Genomic DNA, 20325 nt, shown 5'->3' on the forward strand with positions numbered 1-20325 from the left:
CGACAGAAGCCAATACTGCTGCCTCCCAGGGTGTGCATTTACTAGGAAGCTGGAAATGGAAGCAGAGCCCAGGGTTTGAACCTAGTCGCTCTTGATAGGGGCTACAGACATCCCAGGCATCATCTTTAACTGCTGTGCTAAATGTCTACCTCTCAATATCCCTTTGTAGGTGCCAGGCTTGCCTAATATCAGACTGTCTTGAGCCTTCTGTGCAGTAGAGCATATGTCATGCAACTCATTTCCTTGGGGGAATTCAACAAAATCTGTGCAGAGTGAAGAGCAAGGCAGACCAGAGTACAAACTGAGAAACTAGAGTTCATCAAAATAAAATAATTCATCTGGATCTCAGATAGTGTGGAGAGAATGAAAACACAAGACGTGAAAAAAAAAAACGATTTGTGGGAGAAAATATTTGCAAAGTAGAAGTTATATAGGTCTTGTATTCAAAATAGATGTTGAACCTTCAAAAGTAGGTTTTAACATAAATAAAACAGGAGAACCCACACTTGACTCATATATATGGCAAGCAAACTTCAAAAGGTGATCGATACATTAGTCCTCAAGGACCTGCAAATTAGAGCTGTAATATACCTCCTTTGTTTGTTATTTCAATTGGTTATTTGGAAACATTGATTTTCATGTGTTAGTCTGTGTTCTTGGGAATGAGGAAGATCTATGTTAGAGTCCCGTCTCCGACCCGGCTGAGTGACCTCTGGAACATGATTGCATTTCTGTGAATTTCACTTCCTACGGAAAACGGGATAAAGCGATCTCTCTTCTGCCTTTGCTGAAAGGTTTAAGCTGCGCAAGATCAAAAAATAATTCCTGACAGTGAACAGTACTAGCATTCTGATGGCTTCAATTGCTGCTGCAGCTGCTGTATCGGGAGGGTTGGAGTCCCTAGTTGGAGGGGCATGGAGAGACGAAGCTGGAGATTTATGGATGTCAGGAAGGAACTCAGGGTAATCAGGGTGTTTGATCGAGAGAAGTCACTCCAGTGCAAAGCATATTGGGGTTTGCACAAAGTCGAGGATGGAAGAGCTCCGTGCATGCAATCTGGTGCAGCCCGATGTGTGCAGGCTGGAGTGATGTAGAAATGATGGCAGGTGAGTTGGGAAAAGGATCCAATTGCACAGAACTCTGTATGCCACTCTCAAGAGTTGGGGTTATCTCATTGAAGGACTAATGGGCGATCACCCTAGTGTTTTTTTTATTGATATCATGCTCCATGATATATTTTTATAGGAGATGCGCACCATAGGTTTTAAACTCTGTTGATTGATGTTTTACAGAGCCTGCCTTTACAATCCATTCACACTGTTACACACTTGTGTGTGTGTGTAAAGATATATACATATGTATTGTGGAAATTAGACAAAGAAAGGATGACATCTTCACACACTGTTAGTTGGGCTGATGTTTACAAAGACCCTTTGGGGTTATTTAATTAAAGGGGAATGTACCCTTTTTATGATTCATTGATCATCACTGATTAAAAGCCTAGGCATTGTGAAATTACATGTGAACTCGACGATACATTTTTCTGGTGGAGACAATTGATTTCTAGCTGGTAGTAAATATATCTCCAATTGTTATATTTAATTATCTATAAAGTCATCAGCTAGTTTTGCACCTAATCTGGCAACTGTATTTCAAGCATTCTTATTCTCAAATGTTATTTAAATCCATCTTACAACTTTTGAAGTTGCTTTGCATAACCCTCTGAAAATGAGTCTATCTTTGCAATGTGCTCATTCTATATTCACATGAGAACCTTGTTAAATTAACTTTCTGAAAGTCATCCGTAGAGGCTGATAGTTCAGCTTGAAATCTCTGGGAAGGAGTGACTGGTAGGGCAGAGGCTGAAGTTGCTTTTCCAGTCGTGGCCTTGGGAAGGCTCCCTGAAAAGGGCCTCCAGGGTCCCTGAGCTGGCTGAAAAGGTCTCCCTGAGAATTAGCAGCAAATATCAATAACTCAGTTGGGCTCCCTGGGACATCACAGCTTTGGTTGATGGTGAGCAGCAGCAAGCAGAGGCTGCACTGCCTGGTGGTAGGGAGCTAACACAACTAAGTTTGGATGCATAGGGTTTGGTTGTGATGAGAATGTCCAGGATCCTACCTTTAAGTGGCGAAGCAGAAACAAAGCACACACTCCACCTTCCAGATGCTGTCATTGGTTTGGGGATCGGGGAATGGGAAGATGATAGCTCAGGAACATGTGAACAGATGTGCCAGCTACTGTGCCCAAGACCCCTGACATATGCCTCTGTCATTTCATTCATCCATATGTGTCTTCACTTGCCTAAGCAGGGTGTCACGTCACCCTGGCTGGGCTCAGGAGCCAAGACACTGCAGGCAGGAAGCCCCCTGTGACTGTAGGGAGAAAGATGCTCTGTGCCCCGTGGCTAACCATTTCCCCCTGCCTTCCCAGTGATGGGGTGCAGGTGGTGGGGAGCAGGATCACAGAGGACCTCACGGAGCCCTGAATGTGGAGCCTGATCGTCCCTGTTGGTGACACTTGTTAAGTTACCTACTTGATGTATCTGCTCTTCCCCAGCAAAAAGCTAGGAACAACCCCCCACCCCACCTTACCCATCAGCCTTGCAAATGGAGGTTTTGTCAGCCACATGCATTTGGACAAAGCTCAGTTTGCAAGTAAGGATCCCCACAGAAGAAGGGACCACATGGATTCAGCTTGGTGAGCACAGTGCAGAGACGTCCAGTCTCCAGGGGCAGTCTGGACACATTGATGGAGCAAGGATGAGGACACAGCAAGGCTGGAGATCTCTTCTGAAAGCCTTGGCCCTGGGCAGTCACCTTGCAGCATCAAAGGGCCCTAGATTCTTATATGCCCCCTCCCTTACCTTCTCCACCAGGAGATATGGTTCTGGGGAACAAAAAAAGCCTGTGGGCTCTGGCTTGCCAGACGTGTTTGATGATGGACTATCTTGGGTCCCTTCTAGCAAAGAGGGAGTAGTGGTGGATTTGTGATTGGCTGCCACGGAAACACCTCATTCTGAGCAGGCGTGTGCCTTCTCTTACCAAACTTCTTTCATTATTGCCATTTTTGTTGACTCAATAAAATTTTATTGTCCATTAGCATGCCCCACATAACATTTTCTTCATAATTTTTATTTTTTTTCACCAAGAGACTCATCTGAAAGCAAGGAAAGTCAGGATATATAACAGACTCACTGCTGCTTCTGCCACTGTTGCTCTGGCTCTGTATGAGGCTGGGACTGCATACAATCCAGAGCTCGAGTCCCAGGGTCCGAACTCTTCCCGAGGAGACACATTTGATGTTGGAGTAGTCAGAATCTCTTATACTTCCACAAGTCATCTCCCAGTTTCACACTATTTACCAAGCAGCCACTCTGGGTCAGATGATGCTATCTTACTGTAAATGTGTGGGTCTCAGAACAACCCATTGTCCAATGCTGCAGGGTAGGCAGGGTTCAGAGTGGGCTTGTAATCTTCTCTTGCTTATGCCTTTCCTTTATGCAAACAACTGGAGGGGCTAATTCTGACCCTGGTTTTGCAGGCCTTTCACTTATCCCTCCCTCCATTTCTGTGACTTCAGACCATTAGCATTAGAACCAGAAGCTGCAATTGCAAGGCAGAGAATGTGTGGCTAGTGATGAGGCATCTGATAAGAAGAAAGGAGAGCTAAGTGAAGTCATCTGTCCTTGACTTAATATGGGCAAGATAAAGGAAAATGACTTCCCAATATACTACAAGACTATAGTCATCAAAATAGCATGGTACTGATACAGGACTGAGAGCTTTGTCGATGGCCTGGGATTGAGGATCTAGAAATAAATCCGATTCTTGACAAGGGTGGCAAGATCACACAGTGGAGAAAAGGTAGTCTCTTTAACATATGTTGTTAGGACAACTGAAGAGTCATTTACAGAAATGAAATTGGACCCTCGCTCACATTATGTAAACAACAAAGTAAAAAACAAAAGGGTCAAAGACCTAAGAAAAAGAGCTTAAAACCATAAAATTCCTAGAAAAAAAAACCAGGGGATAAACACTTAGAATCAATGTTTCATGACCAATGTATTTTTGGATAACAGAAGTAACCAAAGAGAACTTTTCAAATTAAAAACATTTCACTGAAGTGAAAAGACAACCCAAAAAAAAGAAGAAAATATTTTCAAATCAGACAGATAAAGGTTTCTATTCAAAAAGATGTATAAGGAACTGAACTCTAATAAATCACTAAGACAACCCAATGGAAAATGAACAAAAAAATTCAATAGACATTTCCCCAAAAGAAGATGCATAAATTGTCAACAAGCACATGGAAAGATTTTGAACATTGTCAGTCAATGAAGAGCCAACTTCAGGATTGGGTACTTGGTGTAGATTTAGGTTGCCATATAGAATGCCAGCATCCCATCATGAAGGGTCCAGTACAAGGCCTGGCTCTTCCACTTCCGATGCAGGTTTTTGCCCAGAAGGCATCAGATGATGGCTCAAGTGTTTGGGTTCCCGAACTGGGAGACCCTGGCTGAGTTCTGATCTCCTGACTTCAATGTGGCCCAGTCCCAGTGGTTGTCAGCATAAGAGGGGTGAACTAGTAAGTGACTATTTTTATTTTTCTCTACCTTTCAAATTAAAAAAAAAAAAAACAGAAAATAAACACATTCCAGAAATTTGAATAGCTCTACTGATATAACATTTCCTAGCCAATATGATGACTTTCAAAATAAACAAATAAAAAAATATATATTGGCTAGAATGAGAGAAAACTCAGGACACGTGTTGGGATGTGTCAGGTTAAGCCACAGCTTGGAACTCCTGCCCCTCGCATCAGAATGCCGGCTTGTGTCAATCACCTCAAGTAATTGAAAACAAGCGCTCAGTGTACCCTTGTGGTTATAACAGGGCTAGTTACAATGCCTAAAAAGTATAAACAACCCACATGTCCATCAATAAATGAATGAGTAAACAAATTGTGGTATGTGTATGATCTCAAATTTTTCAGTTTCTAAAAAAGAATGAAGTGCTGATATGCAACCATGTAGACAGACCTCAAAACCTTGCTAAATGGAGGAACCTAGACACACACACACAAGCATGAATGGTATGCTTCCCTTTATGTGAAATATCCAGAAAGCATGCTAGTGGTAATCAGGACCCCAGGCCAGAGGATTTGGGAAGGAACTGTTTCTTGAGTAGAGGGTATCTGTTGGTGATGACACAGTCTTGTGTGACCCCACAGATGCCTTGTGTATGTCCTAAGTGCACTGAGTTGATCACATTAAAATGTTTCATTTCAGAGGCCAGGCAATGGTCCAACTGGCTATTCCTCTGCCTGCAGGTACCAGCATCCCACATGGGGGCCGGTTTGTGTCCTGGCTGCTCCACTTCTGCTTATATCCTGCAAAAGTGGCAGAGGATGGTCCAAAGCCTTGGCATACTATACCCACATCAGACACCTGCAAGAAGCTCCTGGCTCCTGGCTTTAGATCAACTCAGCTCAGCTCTGATCTGACCTCAGTTGCGGCCATTTGGGGAGTGACCCAACGGATGGGAGACCTTTTTTTCTGTCTTGACTTCTCTTTGTAAATCTACTTTTCCCACAAAAACAAATGAATCTCAAAAAAAAAAAAAGTGGCTAGTTGTGTGTCATGTGATTTTAGCTCAGTAACAAATTCATTTTCATGAAAGATAAAACAGCAAGACAACCCATAGCTTCCCAGCAACGGACTCTACCCACAATGTGTGGCTGGGGTAGTGGAGGAGCAGCCTGTACAGCCAGCTCTAATGGAAGGAGCAAGTCCAGGTGAGCCAGGGGTCTGTCCATCTCCAGCAGCCCGGAGCCCCAGGTGCACTGTCATGGGCCCAGAGGCTGCCCTCAGCCTCTATGGCTCCTTGGGAGTTAACACATCCTCAGGAGGCTTTACAAGGCTCTCTCCCTCTGGCTCCTCCTCCACCTGCCTGGCAGGATTGCGAAGCCTGGCTGGGCTCCAAGAAGCTCGCAGCACACTTCTCTCTCACACAGTCAGAGCAGGTGGCCTAGCCGGGCTCTGCACTCCTTTCCGTGGGCTTCAAGGACTGGGAGGCTCTGGCACGGGGTTCCCAGGCTGTGTGGATGCTGCCAAACTACCATCTGAGCCCCGCCAGCACTACTGTGACCCAACTGGCAGCTCCAGGAGAGGGCTTGGAACCTGCCAGGAGTGCAGGTAAGTGGGAGGGCCTGAAAGAGCTCCAGGGACTCACATGGGCGCCAGCAGCCCTTGCCTGCTCAGCCAGGGTTGTTCTCCCAGTTTTGATTTACTGGGGTGGGGTGGCAGCTGTTTTCCCAGGGGGCTGAGGGAGCAATCCAGAGACACCCTCCGGTTAACTTCCTGATCTTGCGAGCTCAGCTAGGATATCACCTCCTCCAGGAAGCCTTCCTAAGCCTTATGGTGTCTCCTTCTCCATTCCCTTTTAACACTGCCCTTCCTAAGAGACACTCTCTATCCTGTGTTGTGAATTTTCCCTTTCATGATGGCTTGTGGACTTCCTGATGGCTGGGACCTGGATTGAGGGGGAAGTTCAGAGAAGTTCATTCTGTCCTCAGCTCGGGTCCTAATGGCAGAATCTAACAAATATCTGGGGTGGGCATAGACTTGGGAGAGAGCATTGGGGTCACCATCCCATTAGCTCAAACGCTTGCATCATACAAGCATAGGCTCCCCCACCCAGACCTGAAGGATATTGGCTCTTACATAGCAAGTGGGTTGATGAGATCTTCCACTCGGACCCCACTCCCATTCTATTTTATTCTGCTTTCATCCTTCCCTAATTGTAGGCTGTTCCTTTAGCTGGAATGCTCTAGTTCCTCATCAGTATTAAAGCCACTCAGATTTTGTGGTGGGGCATACTTAACATTGAAACCAGAAAGAAAAAAAAACAAACAGGAGGGGTCCTGTACTCTGGGAGAGCTCGTGTTTGCTTTTGCTCTTCTTCTCTGTTCCTCTCTAATAATCTCAAACTATTTTATGCCACCAGCCAGACATCTTCCACAGCAAGAGTTAATCTGCCCACAGCCATCAGTGACCTGTGCATAAGATTCATGTCTTCCTGCTAGCATAATTTGTGGACTTTATTATGCTGGAAGAGTGTCTGTCTCTCTCCCGACTTTGACGGTGTCATTCCAAAACCCTCTTCTGGTGGTTTGCTCTTGGAGAAAGCTCTGTTTTCAGTTCCCACTTTTCATGCCCCTCCCCGCCAAAGACAGCATTTAGGAATGGGAGTGAGTGCACATAGGCTTTGTCTCAAAGGTCAAGTTCGGCGTTAAGGTCAACCAGTCACTGGCAGATACAGGAGACCTTATTGTTGTCTCTCCTAAGGAAGGTGATATATAGCCCCAAATCCCCAAAGCATGCAATTGAGTGTCGGGGGTTGACAGAGAGACTGCTGGGACCGTATAATATGGAGTAAGAAGTCCCCGTGTAAATGCATGTTATGTTGAAGACACGAGGGAGAACGGCTAACTTTGGGCGTGACGGAGGATATTCTGGATGAGGTGATGTCTGCTTTGAGCCACAAAGAGAGCAAATACGAGGTGTTCAGGATCGCATATCCTGCTAGAACACTGACCCTTGCATTCTTCCTCTTCTCTCAAGCTCTGGAGAAGTGACAGAGAGGAGTCAGATGTCCTTCTGGACTCTGTCCAGGTGTTTGAGTTTTATGCCCTGGACTTCAAGGTCCTTGCTAGGCTGAAGCTGCTCCCCTGATCTCTAAGGCCGAGCATGGACCAGGAAGCCATGAGCTGACACGTAGGGAATCACCCCTGATTTTTGTCCAGGAAATTCTCAGGTGTGAGTTCAATCTGGGGCATGGGACATTCATGGCCTCTGTCTTCAGCACCTTTGCTCTGGGTTGGCATCTTCCCTAAGGTTCAAAACTTGGTATTCCGAGCCATCATCCCAACAGAACCTTTTTCTCCTACGTTGGGGGAGTAGGTAGGAGAGTGAATGACCTTCCCAGGTGGTACACAGCAACAGGCTGCAATTGCTCAGCACGCTGCGGCCCAGAACAGGTGCCATGCAAGAATCTAGAGTCTTGCTCTTCCAAGTTCACTGAAGGAACTCAGGCTAGAATACAACTTTCTGAAAGGATTGCTGTAGGGCCTGGTGGAACCTAGGTGTGGGAAACCATGTGCAAGGGAAAGAAAAGCTAGGAACATGTGACACTGGCATGAAGAGAAAGATTAGCAATACATTCACCCAGGGAGTGCAGGTGTTGTATTGAGAGGCGGTCATCACTGAGGGAATGGGTGTGATGGTAGGTTAAGTTGTTGCTTGGGATACATACATCCATATGAAGCATTCGTTGGAGTCCAGATGAATGAAGTAATGATTCAGATCCTTCTCTTTCTCTTGGCTCTCAGGTAAATAAACTTAAAAAAACAAAGGAAGATGAGGATACCTTTCTCACTCATGAATGCATATGGAATGAAAATACACTATGTCTAGTGTCTAGGCCAGCTGCTTGCTTGTACATGCTCTTGTTGCACTGTTGGTTATTAAGGAAAGACAGGGAACTCCAGCAGAGCAGACTGGGCAGTGGGATCTGGTCTGCAGAGAGGTGACAAGAAGGGTTTTTGAATAGCTGGCATAGTGGGGAGCCAGTGAAGGCAAGGTTTGGCTGCTTCAGAGCCATAAATACGGCCGACCAGAGTGGTGTAATCCACAGTTGAGTCTTTCTTCTTCATGGGTCACCTGCTGACACCTGCTCCCACTCTCAGAGATGCTGAATTCCATGTGGCAAACTGCCCCCTGTTGTTTCATCCATCTGTGGGTTGTGCCACCGGCCCCACCGTGCCTGGGCTACTGCTTCCTCGACACTGCCATACCTGATCCATCCTTCCCATCCAGGCTTCACTGAAGACTGGTGCGAATAGCAAGAGGCAGCCAACACTAAAGGGAACACATTCCAAACCACACACCCATTCTGTCATCAAAGTGCTAGGGAGTTCAAAAAGAGTTCAAACCATCCAACAGGTACACTATGGATTTGCTCTTGTTAATGTTGCCACCCTGTCCCTTAGGGTCAAGTGTCCTCTGGGGAACAGTTCCTTCAGCCTCCTCAAAGACAAGAGGGGAATCTATGCATTACCCAGAGGGGCTGGCTGCTCCTGGCATTTGTGCTTCCCTTGAACAAGGTTTTCCCAAGGGACGATCAAGCTAGCACCACGGAGAAGGCCCACAGAAGGGTCTCTGGTGGGCTGCGGCCATTGATGTTCAGTAGTTCGGAGGCAGTCTTGCAGTCCAAGTGTCAAATCCTCTGGACTTTTCATGTCACTGTGCATGAGGAGCTGAATAAAGCGTATCCTCAATCACAGAGCAGGCAATGCTCTGACCTGCTGGAGGCAACCAACCTGCTGGAGGCAGTCACACGCCTTGTGGGACACACATTGGCTCACAGAGACAATGCGTCTTGGTTCTACAGTAGCACAGAAATCCACTTTGTTTCATTTGAAAGATACATTTGCGTGGGGGGGGGGCGGACAGTGTTGTGTTATGATGGGTTAAACCACCACCTGCTGTGCTAACAGCCCCCATATGGATGCTGGATCATCTACCAGCTGCTCCACTTGTGCTGCAACTCCTTGCTAGTGGTGTGGGAAAAATAGCAGAGGATGGACTAAGTCCATGCTTTCCTACAATCGCATGGGAGACCTGGAATAAGCTACTGGCTTCTGGCTTTGGCTTGGCCCATCCCCAGGCATTGAAGCCATTTGGGAAATGAACCAACAGATGACAGTTCTCTCTCTCTCTCTCTCTCTCTCTCTCTCTCTCTCTCTGCCATTCTGCCTTTAAAATTAATGTTTTAAAAGTATTAAAGAAAGAGTTACTTATTTGTTCAGAGCCATGTTGTTGCACAAGTTTGGGGAGCACCACTATTAATGGCATCTCTTCCTGAAAAAAAAAAAAAGAAACATGACATTATATGCAAAGCATGAACATTTGCTGTATTTTGCCAGCTAACGTCATGCTCTGTCCTGGCCTTTCTTGGGGTTCCTGAGCCCAGCTCCACACAAGATCTCTCCCACCTGTCCATCACCACCCTCAAGAACTTTGGCTCTGCTATTTCTGGACAAGGAGCCAGATTACCCGCCCGGTGTCCCAGGACCCTTACACTGTGTGCATTTTCTGCTGCTTTTCAGACTGTTCTGAATAACACTGAACAGTGTTGGGGCACTTTGCTACATCCAACAATCAGGGAAGCAGGAATGTTTCCACTCAGCAGTCTCATGTCCTTCCAGTGTTTGCTAGTTAGGTTTGTTGCACAATGACACGCTGTTATCGCTCACTCTGTTTTGCGTTGGAGTCTTGGAGCTTTCCAAGTCCCTCAAAGAGGCAGGAGCTGAATGCTGGTTGTCTCTTCCTGGACACAGACTGCTGTTGCATCTTAAAAGAGCCAGACGGAGGGTCTGGTCACAGCCTCCAAGAAGAAGCCCTTTCAAGTAGGTTCTCAGGACACTGGGATCCTGCCCTGCTTTGTGCCAATTTTTTGAGCCTGGCCACTAAATTGGATCTTTGGGAGAGGCTCAGAGGTCAGGTGATGATGGTGATAGTGGTAGTCCTAGTTGCAGAAAGGACTGGTCAGGGATAAGTGATGTTAGTGCCAGGTTCTTGCTAGCAGCCATGGAAAGAAACTTTAACAGTGGTCACTCCCTGGTGATGGCATTTGTGTCTTCAAATTCTCCATAAAGAGCATGTGTGTGTGTGTGAAGTTAACGGAACTTGTGTCCAGTAAAACATAAATCAAGTCCAGCCTCAGCAAGGACGGAGCAAGCAGTCAGGCTGGCGTGAACTCCAGGAATGTCTTTGGGGTAGGACAGGGGAGAGCATGCTTTCGGTGTCCCAGCTGCCCCCACTCTTGACTCGGCTGCAGTCGCCCCACCTGGATCCTGTCCTCTAACCAGGAGGGAGCCTGTCATAAGACTGGCTTCCAACTTCACATCCTGGTAGGGCTGTCTTTGCTTGGCACTTAGACCATCCCAAAACCTCAAGCCTGACTGTGATTCTCATCTGACAGTGTGTGTGTGTGTGTGTGTGTGTGTGTGTGTGTGTGTGTGTGTGTGTGTGTGTCTGCACGCGCATGCAAGAGAAAAAAAGAGAATGTGTGTGTTGGGGGAGTGGGGGCAGGGAGAGGAGCTGGGACACCCAGGCGATGAATTTGGCTGTGATTCACTTCCAGGTCTCAGCTGTGCCTGTGTCCTCAGGCTCGTCTGACTGATTTGTTGTTTTAGGAGCCAGTGATATTATTGTTGAGTTTGGCATCTCCTTGGGCTATGAGATAAGGAGGGGAAGCTGGGACTCTGAGACTGGCCTTGCCAAGTGACAGCGGCCTGATTTAGGGAAATGACGTGCATTCACTTGCAGTCAGTCAGCATTGCCCAAGGAGCCCTGCAGGGGCTGCCTCCACTAAGAGAGGCGAGGGAGCACAGGCACCCGTGCTGGTGGCCAAGGTCAGGTGCACAGTGCAAGGCTGCCCATCAGGTTATTGTGTGAGCTGCTCATCACCGCCAGGAAATTCACCTGCAAATACTTCCTGGTCTCCCAAGACTGCAGTGTGTCAGCCAGCAAGCAGCCTAGGACCAGACATTTGTGCAATCTGTGCTACTGGGTTCCAATTTGGAGGGCTTCTGTAGTTCGGGGCCCTTGCATTCTGGCAACAGCTTTTGTGATGGAATCTTTTGTCCTTCCCAGGCCGAGCTCAAGCTTTGGGTATGCAATTCTTCCTTCCAATGCATGCTGTGGTGCGTGCAGAAGTGCCACCTCAGCCCAGAGGCAGAGAAGGAGAGAAGGAAGAGAGGATGAAGGATGACTGAGACATCAAAACAGAATACTGCTGCTTCCCTTCGCAAATCCCTCAGAACCTTGAACTTCAGGCCCATGGAGCTGAGCCCAGGCTCACGGGCATTGACGAAGAAAAAGCTTTCTCTTTTCACTATGAAGGGACACATCCAAGGCCACATCCATGACTGTACGAGGGCTGATCCACAAGAAGTTAGATCTTCCAGAGAGAGACCTGGCCCAAGATTTAGACAACTTAACCAGTTGAGTCATGGGCCAGTAAGGACATGGGTTTTCCATCTGCAGAGTGAGGAGGGCTTTCTCACCATCCTGAGAGAAGGCTGGGAGCTGGCGCTCTGACCCTGGGGCTCTCTAAACTTGCAGGATATTGCCCACTCACATTTCCTACCCGTGTGGGACCATCCTTTATTCCTAAATGGAGAATATAGGGAAGATATCCATATTTCATACTCATGGAAGTGGCGTCGTGTGGGAGCATCCTTTCTCCTTCCCTTTTGCTTTCTTTTTCTATTTTAATGCAGACTTAGAGAGAGAAGAAGGAGGAGGCAGGGAGAGAGAATCTTCCATCTGCTGATTCACTCTCCAAATGGCTGCAATGGCTAGGGTTGGGCCAGGAAAACACCAGGAGTCAAGAACTGTATCCAGGTCTCCTCCATCTGTAACCACCTTCTGCTGTTTTTATTTTTTTTTAAAGAATTGTTTATTTGTGTGAAAGGCAGAGTTAGAAAGAGAAGAAGAAGCAGAGAAGGAAATATCTTCTATCATCTGGTTCATTCACCTGATGGCCACAACAGCCCGGACTGAGCCAGGTCAAAGCAAAGAGCTTCATATTATATTGGTATTATGAAAATGTATCCACTACTTCATTTTGACTTTGAATTGTGGCAGCACTGCCTTGTAGCAGGCATAAGGAACAGCAAGGGGAGTTGTCACTAGGAAAAGCCACTGGTTCTTGACAGAGTGGGAGGCAGTCTGAGGGCAGGAAAATGGCTGTGTGGTGTGCTGTTACCTGTAGGAGATTGGCGTCTCCTCTCTCGCTCAGAGGCAAGAGGAAGGAAGTAGGGGGAGGCAGGTGGTTGTCCTTGAGAGGTTTCTCAGAGAACGTGCCATCCCAGTAGGGTCTGGGTGACTGAGTTCATACATGAGAGCAGCAAGGAAAGGTATTCCAGATGGGAGGGATGGCCCCTGCTGAGGCCCAGAGATATATCCAGCTGGCTCTTCTGGAATAATCCTTTAGCTTTCTGTACCTGGAGCTACTCTGACTTATGACAGAGGCTGGAAGGAGACACAGGTGGTGGAAGATTGCTCGATCCAGCAGCTAATGAAGAAACATCAAGGCCCATTGTACAGTATGATTTCTTTTTCTCTCTTCGTTTCCTTGAGAGGCAGATGGTAGAAACAGATAGCTGACAGAGACATAGATATGGGCATAGGTGGGTAGAGGTAGCCGGGGCTTGAATCAGCACTCTAATGTGGGATGTTTGTGTCACCCTGTTGGGCTTGACCACATCATTACAGCACCGGCCCCCCACAGTCACTTCCTCTTTCCAGGCAGTCTCACTAGCTAGGGTGTTGCTTGAGGAGGGCTCTTTCTGCCTGTGCGAGTGAATGCCCAAGCCACAGCACCCAATCTGATGGAGATGGCCCAGGTTCCTACCCCCATGGGATGACCTTTTTCATCCCAGGAAGAAGGGAGGAAACCCAAGCCTGCTTCCAGGGTGCCCTCTCCAGGTTCTGCTGGGTCCTCCTCTTTCAGAGCTCTGGCAAGGATGAGTTCAGAGAGGTGTTTAGGTCCTCCAGTCCCTGACAACCCGCACTGTCCACATCCCAAGGTTTGCCCAGTTGCCTTTTAGTTTCTGATTTCAAATTCACTAAACCTAAAATTGAACTGAGAATATTTTAAAAACCTGAAAATGTGGGGCCAGAAATGATGCACAGTTTTAATATGCGAGTGCTTCAAAAGTTTGTGGAAAAGAGAATAAAACAATAAGTTTAAGATTGTGCAAACATCTTCATGAAATTCATGGATAGATGTCTCAAGAATATGTTGTTTTTTTTTTCTGTGAAGTTTTGAAGTACCCACAGTAGGTGTGGATTTCAAAATATTTCCGAGGTGTGTTGGGTTTAGCAGTGAGTCTTTCTGTTGGTATGCCTGTGTCTTGTATCAAGGTGCCTGGGTTCAAGTTGTAATTCTGCTTCCAATTCCAGCTTCCTGTTCATGCACACCCTGGGAGGCAGCGGGCAACGGTTCAAGTATTTGGTTCTCTGCTTCCTGTTGGGGGGAGACAGATTGGGTTCCCAGCTTTCAGCTTCACCGTGTTTCTATCCCGGCTGTTACAGACATTTTGGAAGCGATTCGGAGCATGGGGCCTCTTTGCCTTTCAGTTAAACCAATACACTTAATAAGAGATGCATCCAAACCAACTTCCCTTACATTTCATTTTCTACAAATTTTCCAAGTCTCCTTGGACAAGGATGGACCTAGGGGCTCCACCTGAGGAATGAGCTGAAAAGTTTATTCCTTTACAACACCCTTTAATCTGGAAATAGACATTTATACTCCAGAACGTGTATTGTATGCCAGAGCATTCTGACGGGGGTTTGATCGTGACTGTAAGAACACTCCAGTCTAAGATCTCCAAGGGAATTCTTGTCCAGTCAGGAAAATAAGAGCCACAATGAAGGTTTCAAACAGATGGTGTTTAATGCAGAAGATTAGCTGCAAGGGAATTTGAAAGCCAAAATAATCCAGAAGCGCGTCACTGCAAGGACTGTGCCCTAGGACTGGTTACCAAAGGGAGCAAACAGGTGGTCTTACATGGCCTGGGATGGACATGGGGGCTGGTGGCTTCTGAGGGAGGTGTCCACTTGGCAGGACTTCCGTTGCTGCCAACTATTGAGGGGCAGAGCTAACGTGGAGCCTCACGGGAACACGGGAATCCTGGCGCTACAGTTGCACAGGAGGCTGAGGCAGGAGCAACTCTCTCCTCTGACTTCTTTCCTCCTCGCCTTGCCAACTCCCTCTTGAGAGTCCTCCAACTGACTCCAGCAGGAGGGCATCAGTAGTGTGGTCTGCAGAGCCCAGCCCCACCTAGCAGTCTCCCTGGGAGCCTAAGATGGAGGGTGAGAACGAACCAGCATCCAGCAGGTTTTGTGGACAGGCCATGCCAGAACTCCACAAAATCTCTCCCGCCTGGAAGAGAGATTAGGCCTGCTGGGTTGCATCCTATCTGATATGGTTGTCTCCTAGAAGTCTGACAAAGTCAAGCTTTGGCAGAAAGAAATGAAGACAGTTGACACATCTGTCGATCACCAGGTTAGGGTAGGTCATCACTGGGGACCAATAGGGGCCTTAGGTGGAAGGAAAGGACACTTTTGTCCTAGGGCACTTAGGATCTTCCTTCTGGACATTGAAAGGCGCAGGTATTACCTGGAGATGAGCACTGCGAGCCACTTCCCTGGCACTGTCTCCTTCCAGGTTGACCAGCTTCCTGTTTCAATCCGAGGTTATGGCTCCTTTCTCAAAACAGGCCAGCCTTGTCTTAATTTTGTTCTGAGCCACTGTTGAGTGAGTGGAGGAAAGGTATGATATTCTGGAATACAAAGCACCCCCCCCCCCATGAGGCCAACATGGCATAGCTACAAGAGTGTGGACACCTGAGAACACATGCTGTTTCCCCGACTCCGGTGAGAATGCTCCTTGTCAATCATGATCGAATGGTCCTCCCTCTGTCAGGAGCTGGTATTCCTGGAAACTCAGAAGCAAGCCTGAGGATCTGAGTGGAGTGTGGGTGTAGTGGGAATAGTGGCTGATGACAATGCCTCTCCCCATCTCTCTGTAGCCTTGAAGGTGGGAGAAGAGAAGATGCACAAAACCCTTCCACACCCTCCAGGAAGATGGAGACCGGAAACTGTGACTAACTGATGTCTAAATAGGTAGGTACTGGCAGATTAGTTGCTGAGAAAGTTTTATTTTTAGATTTGTAAAGCTTTTTATTATTATTATTTGGGAGAAGGGGAAGGGAGGAAAAGAGAGAGAAAGAGAGGAAGATAGAGAGAGGGAGATAGAGAGATAAACAAGTGAGACAGAGCATCCATCTACTGGTTCATTCCCCAAATACAACAGCCAGGACTCTGCCAGACCAGAGCTAGGAAACTGGCACTCACTCTGGGTCTCCCACAAGGGAGGCAGCTGAGACACCACCTGTTGCTCCAGGGTGCACAGCAGCAAGAAACTGGATTGGAAGCAGAGGAGCTGAGAATTAAAGGAGATACTGTGACACAAGGTGCAGCGTCTCAAAGCTTCGTTCTCTGAATCAAATTCTCCTCCTTGACAGGTTTTGTTGACAGTGGGTGTGAGGCACTGATCCGGGCAGTATCCAGAGGATACATGGAGAGGCTGGAAAGGCCAGGATGTTAGCCTCAGGCTCAGTGTGAGTCTCCAGCACCAGTTTTTCGGTTCGTTTGTTCGTTTGTTTGTTCTACTAATTTTGGCAGCCCCAACTGGCTGTGTGCAGGGTCTGTTTCTCACAGCAGAGGCCAGGAACAATCTACTCTATCCCTCATTGCCTCTGAGCCCCTTGGGGATGATTTTGTGCATTCTTTTTTTTTCCTTGAGATTTTTAAGCCCATGCTCCTTGCAGTATGCTATCTCCATCAGCCAAGAAAGCTCGGTCAAGTTTGGTGTCTAGATTGTTGATGGTACTTTCTACAAGTCAGTGTGGTTCATATCTTCTGTCCCTTCTTGGTTAAAAGCAGTGCTGGTTGAGTGCAACCCTGTCATTAAAAAATATTAGAAAACCTAGGGCTGGCATTATGGCACAGCAGATGAAGCCAATGCTCTAACAGGGCTCTGTTTGAAAGTCATGGCTGCCCCACTTCTGATCCAGGTCCCTGCCAATGCATCAGGGGAAAATCAGTTCAAGGACTTGAGCCTTTGCCACCTAAGCAAGAGATCTAGATGGAGTTCCTGGCTCCTGGCTGTGGTCTGACTCAGACCTGGCTGCTGTGACCATTTGTAACACTTGTAAGTCAGAGTTGCAGAGAAAGAGAGAGATGTAAAGAGAGAGAGAAGAGAGAATATTCCATGTGATGGATCAGACTAAAGCCAGGAGATTCACTCAGGTCTCCCATGTGGGTAAGCCATTTTCCATTGCTTTTTCCAGATGCATTAGCAAGGAGCTGGATCAGAAGTAGGGCAGTGGAGACGCAAACCTGCTCCTATATGAGACGCTGGTGCTGTAGTGCTGGTGTTAGCTCATATGCCACAATTCTGACCCCACCAGTATTGTTCTTGGTGACCTGATTGTGAAGTACAGGTGTGTAGGCAAGTGGTCAGGCCACTTTATGTGCCTTGAAGGCAGGCAGGCAGCTGTGTGCACCTAGTCACGTATGTAAGTGTGTACATGGGGGCAGGTGCGTATAAAGCAGTAGTCATGTGTGTGTACATGGGGGACCATGTGTGTACACATTGGTAGGCATGTGTGCACATGGGCATTCATGTGGGCAACCCAAGCAAGGATGTACCCGTAACCAGACCAGAGTGCACATGGAAAGGGGAGACCTGCAGGAAGCTCCTTCAGTAGCTGGAGTGGCCCCAGTGGCAGCAGCAGCAAGAGCAGCACTGGCACCCTCCAAATTGGGACTCTAGCCCTTTAAATCTGCTCAGTTCCCAAAAAAGAAGAGGCATCAAACCCTGGTTAATTAAAGCTCGCCCTGGTCCATCATTCTGAGGAGCTGCAGTGCTCTGCTCCTTGCTGAAGGCTCAGAAGTCCTCCTGAGCTCCCAGCCATGGATCTAGAAGGCTTTCCCCCGAGATCAGCAGGAGGTATGGACCTTGCCCATGGCTCCCGGAGTCCTGTGTGGCTCTAAATCAATCATCCCACTGCCTGCATGGACGCTGCCTGGCCCTGCTTCCTCTCCTTCTTTGCCTCTCTCTCTCTCTCTCTCCTCTCTGATTTCCCAGCTTGCACATAGTTGAGAGAAATCAAGTTTTTATGGGGTTCTGAGCACAGGGAGGGGAGGAGATGTGGAGGTCGCTCCGACTGTGTTTGTTTTGGCCCTGGCTTTCCCCTGCTGCCAAAGTGGTTTGCAGAAGTGGGCAAATGTGCTTCTTTAAGCTCCGGCTCCTGCAAAACCATTTGCTCGTGCCTGGGGCCCTGGCACCTAGCTACCAGCAAAGGACAAAAGTGTGAGTTGACCGCTGCTCAAGTCCCCGATCTGTTATTCAGTCTGAAAATGGCCGTGAGATGCTGCCCTCCCATGTGAACAGAAAACTCATTCTGTCCAACTTTCTCCCCGGAGATTGTCCCAAAGAAATGTTGTGCTGCCACCTATCCCCTAAACTTATCTCCCCTGTCCCCTGAATGAACAAACGCTGGGCTGGCTGTATGATTTCAGGAATTCCTAGTCCTGTACCTTGTGCCTTTTGAGGAAACTCAAGAGTCGGGTTCTGTTGCAGAAGCTGTTTTTCTTTAGGAATCAGCTCTGGCCTGGCAGAGAGTGCTAGTAGATTTCTCTCTCTCTCTCTCTTTTTGCACATTGCATGTTGTAAATTGTACGCGAGCCCAGAGAACATCTCCCTGCAAATCCTTCAATGATCTGTGCTCGCCCCCACAGCTTCCTTCCGGGTGAAACGCTCTTCTCCAGTCCTTTCAATCAGCTTGACACAACTTCACAGATGTCCCTGAAGCTAGACCTAGGCACCGAGAGAGAAGGAGAGAGAGGGAAAGAGAGCCAGGGACAAACAGTCCCTTGGCGGTCCCAGGACTATGGTCCTTGTGATTCCAAAAAAGAGACTTGTTGGGACCCCAATCGCTTCCCTAAGGTGAGGAGCCCAGCAGGATCAGATAGCAATTTTACTTGCTTCTCCCAGAACTTGGACACACGTTGACTGATTAATATTAGCTTTCAAGTCTTGAGGGAAGGACCTGAGCCAAAACACAGCTTCATGCATGTAGGAATTTCCTTCAAAGAGTTGTTGCCAGTAGAACCCTCAATCCTTTGCATGAAAGGTGGTTCCTATGCAGGTAGGATACCCCCTAGTTCCCCAGCAGAGAGAGAGAGTCAACCTGTGTGGGTGGACAGAGTCCACCTCGCTGGGTCCCAGGGCACCATGTGAGTCCCTAAAACTCAGCTGTAGCAGGAATGCTCTGGATCTCAGAGACCACACAAAGCTCTCGAGGGAAGCCCTTGATGGTGTTCCTAATCGCTTGTGCCCATCGGTGGCCTTGGGTGGCAATTTTGAGGTTCCAAAGGGGAAGTCAGGGATAGACACATCCTGTAAACAGGAAGCCAACCCCCAGGGCTCTGCCATGCTGGATGGGGAGGAGGCCCTTGGAAGGAGTGGTGCTAGGAGGTTGGAGGTCTTTCCCCACACCGAAGACTTTGTGAGGTCTGTGAATGACTCCCTTGAGGCTGGTCCCCCCCACCCCCCACCCCTCCAAACCAGGGGACAGAGGTAGGATGGGACCACAATAAGCAGGATGAGTTTCGGAGCTCACAGCACAGGGGTGGCTAGAGAGGGTTTCTTGGTGCCTATTTTTCTTTTCAACTAATGCCTGTGTATGTATGTATGTGTGTGTATGATTTGCAGATGGCTGCTGAGTTTAAGGAGCTGTAAACAAATCTTTCTGGAGTTTGCACAGTTTCGTGGCTTGTTGGTATTCCCCGAATGGCTTTCAGACAAGCAGAAATAGTGGAGTGGGAAGGCATGTTCTTTGTCACAGTCTGTGGTCTGGTCTCATGGGGACTCAGTTTCCTCACTGGGAATATGGTACAGCTATCAGGATTAGACAGAACAACTCAGCTACAGTCTATGGATCAGCAGCTCTCAGCACACACATGGAGTCTTCCCCCATTGCAGCTGCCGTAGGTTAAGGAAACACCAGTGAGAAGGCTTGAACCATTTCAGCAGCTACAGTGTCTCCGTCCCTGGCCACTGGACCATGCGTTTTCTGAGGCCAGGGGTGACCTGTTCTGTGTCATTACTCTTCTCCCAAAAGCTAGCACGGGGCTGTGTGGTGTGACTGCTGCATAAAAGTTTATTGCGTGAATATGTGATGCTCCATGGACATTCAACCTTCAACAAAAGTGACTTTTAATGACTAAGCAAACCCAATTCTCACTCGGTTTGCTTAAGATATACAAGGGAGCCAGACAGATCACAGAGCCCTGTGACTGCAATCTATTTGGTCCCAAACAGATCCATTTGTAGGGAAATGTGAGCTGTTGTGAAAGCCCATCACCCACACCAGGGCCCGTACTGGATGCCTGTGGGCACGGAGACATCCTTGGAGCACTTCAGAATACTGAGGGCCATTGAGGCACGTGCCGCTTCCTCTTCCTCATGCCGTGAAGAAGGGTAGAGACTGAGAAGGGAGAACCAAGAACTTTCTCTGGCGTGCAGAACCAGGCAGTCTATCCGTCAATGAATCAGTACATTGATTTTGTGTGGAGCCACATGATGCCTTTTGGGGGCAATTTACTGACTTAATAAACAT

The 20325-nt window shown here is 47.8% G+C and overlaps 1 protein-coding gene across 1 annotated transcript in view; it reads left to right on the forward strand.

The window, feature by feature from the left end:
- Window positions 1-17541: 17541 nt before the first annotated feature.
- Window positions 17542-20325, forward strand: part of CALN1 (calneuron 1) — a 483009-nt gene continuing 480225 nt past the window's right edge. Inside the window, exon 1 of the mRNA XM_040973780.1 lies at window positions 17542-17651. The gene's annotated coding sequence lies outside the window, so the exon portion shown is untranslated. The remainder of the gene's footprint in view (window positions 17652-20325) is intronic.

The sequence above is a fragment of the Ochotona curzoniae genome, unplaced genomic scaffold, assembly GCF_017591425.1.
Source record: "Ochotona curzoniae isolate NIBS_2020 unplaced genomic scaffold, NIBS_Ocur_1.0 contig_2321, whole genome shotgun sequence".
Classification (NCBI taxonomy): Eukaryota; Metazoa; Chordata; class Mammalia; order Lagomorpha; family Ochotonidae; genus Ochotona; species Ochotona curzoniae.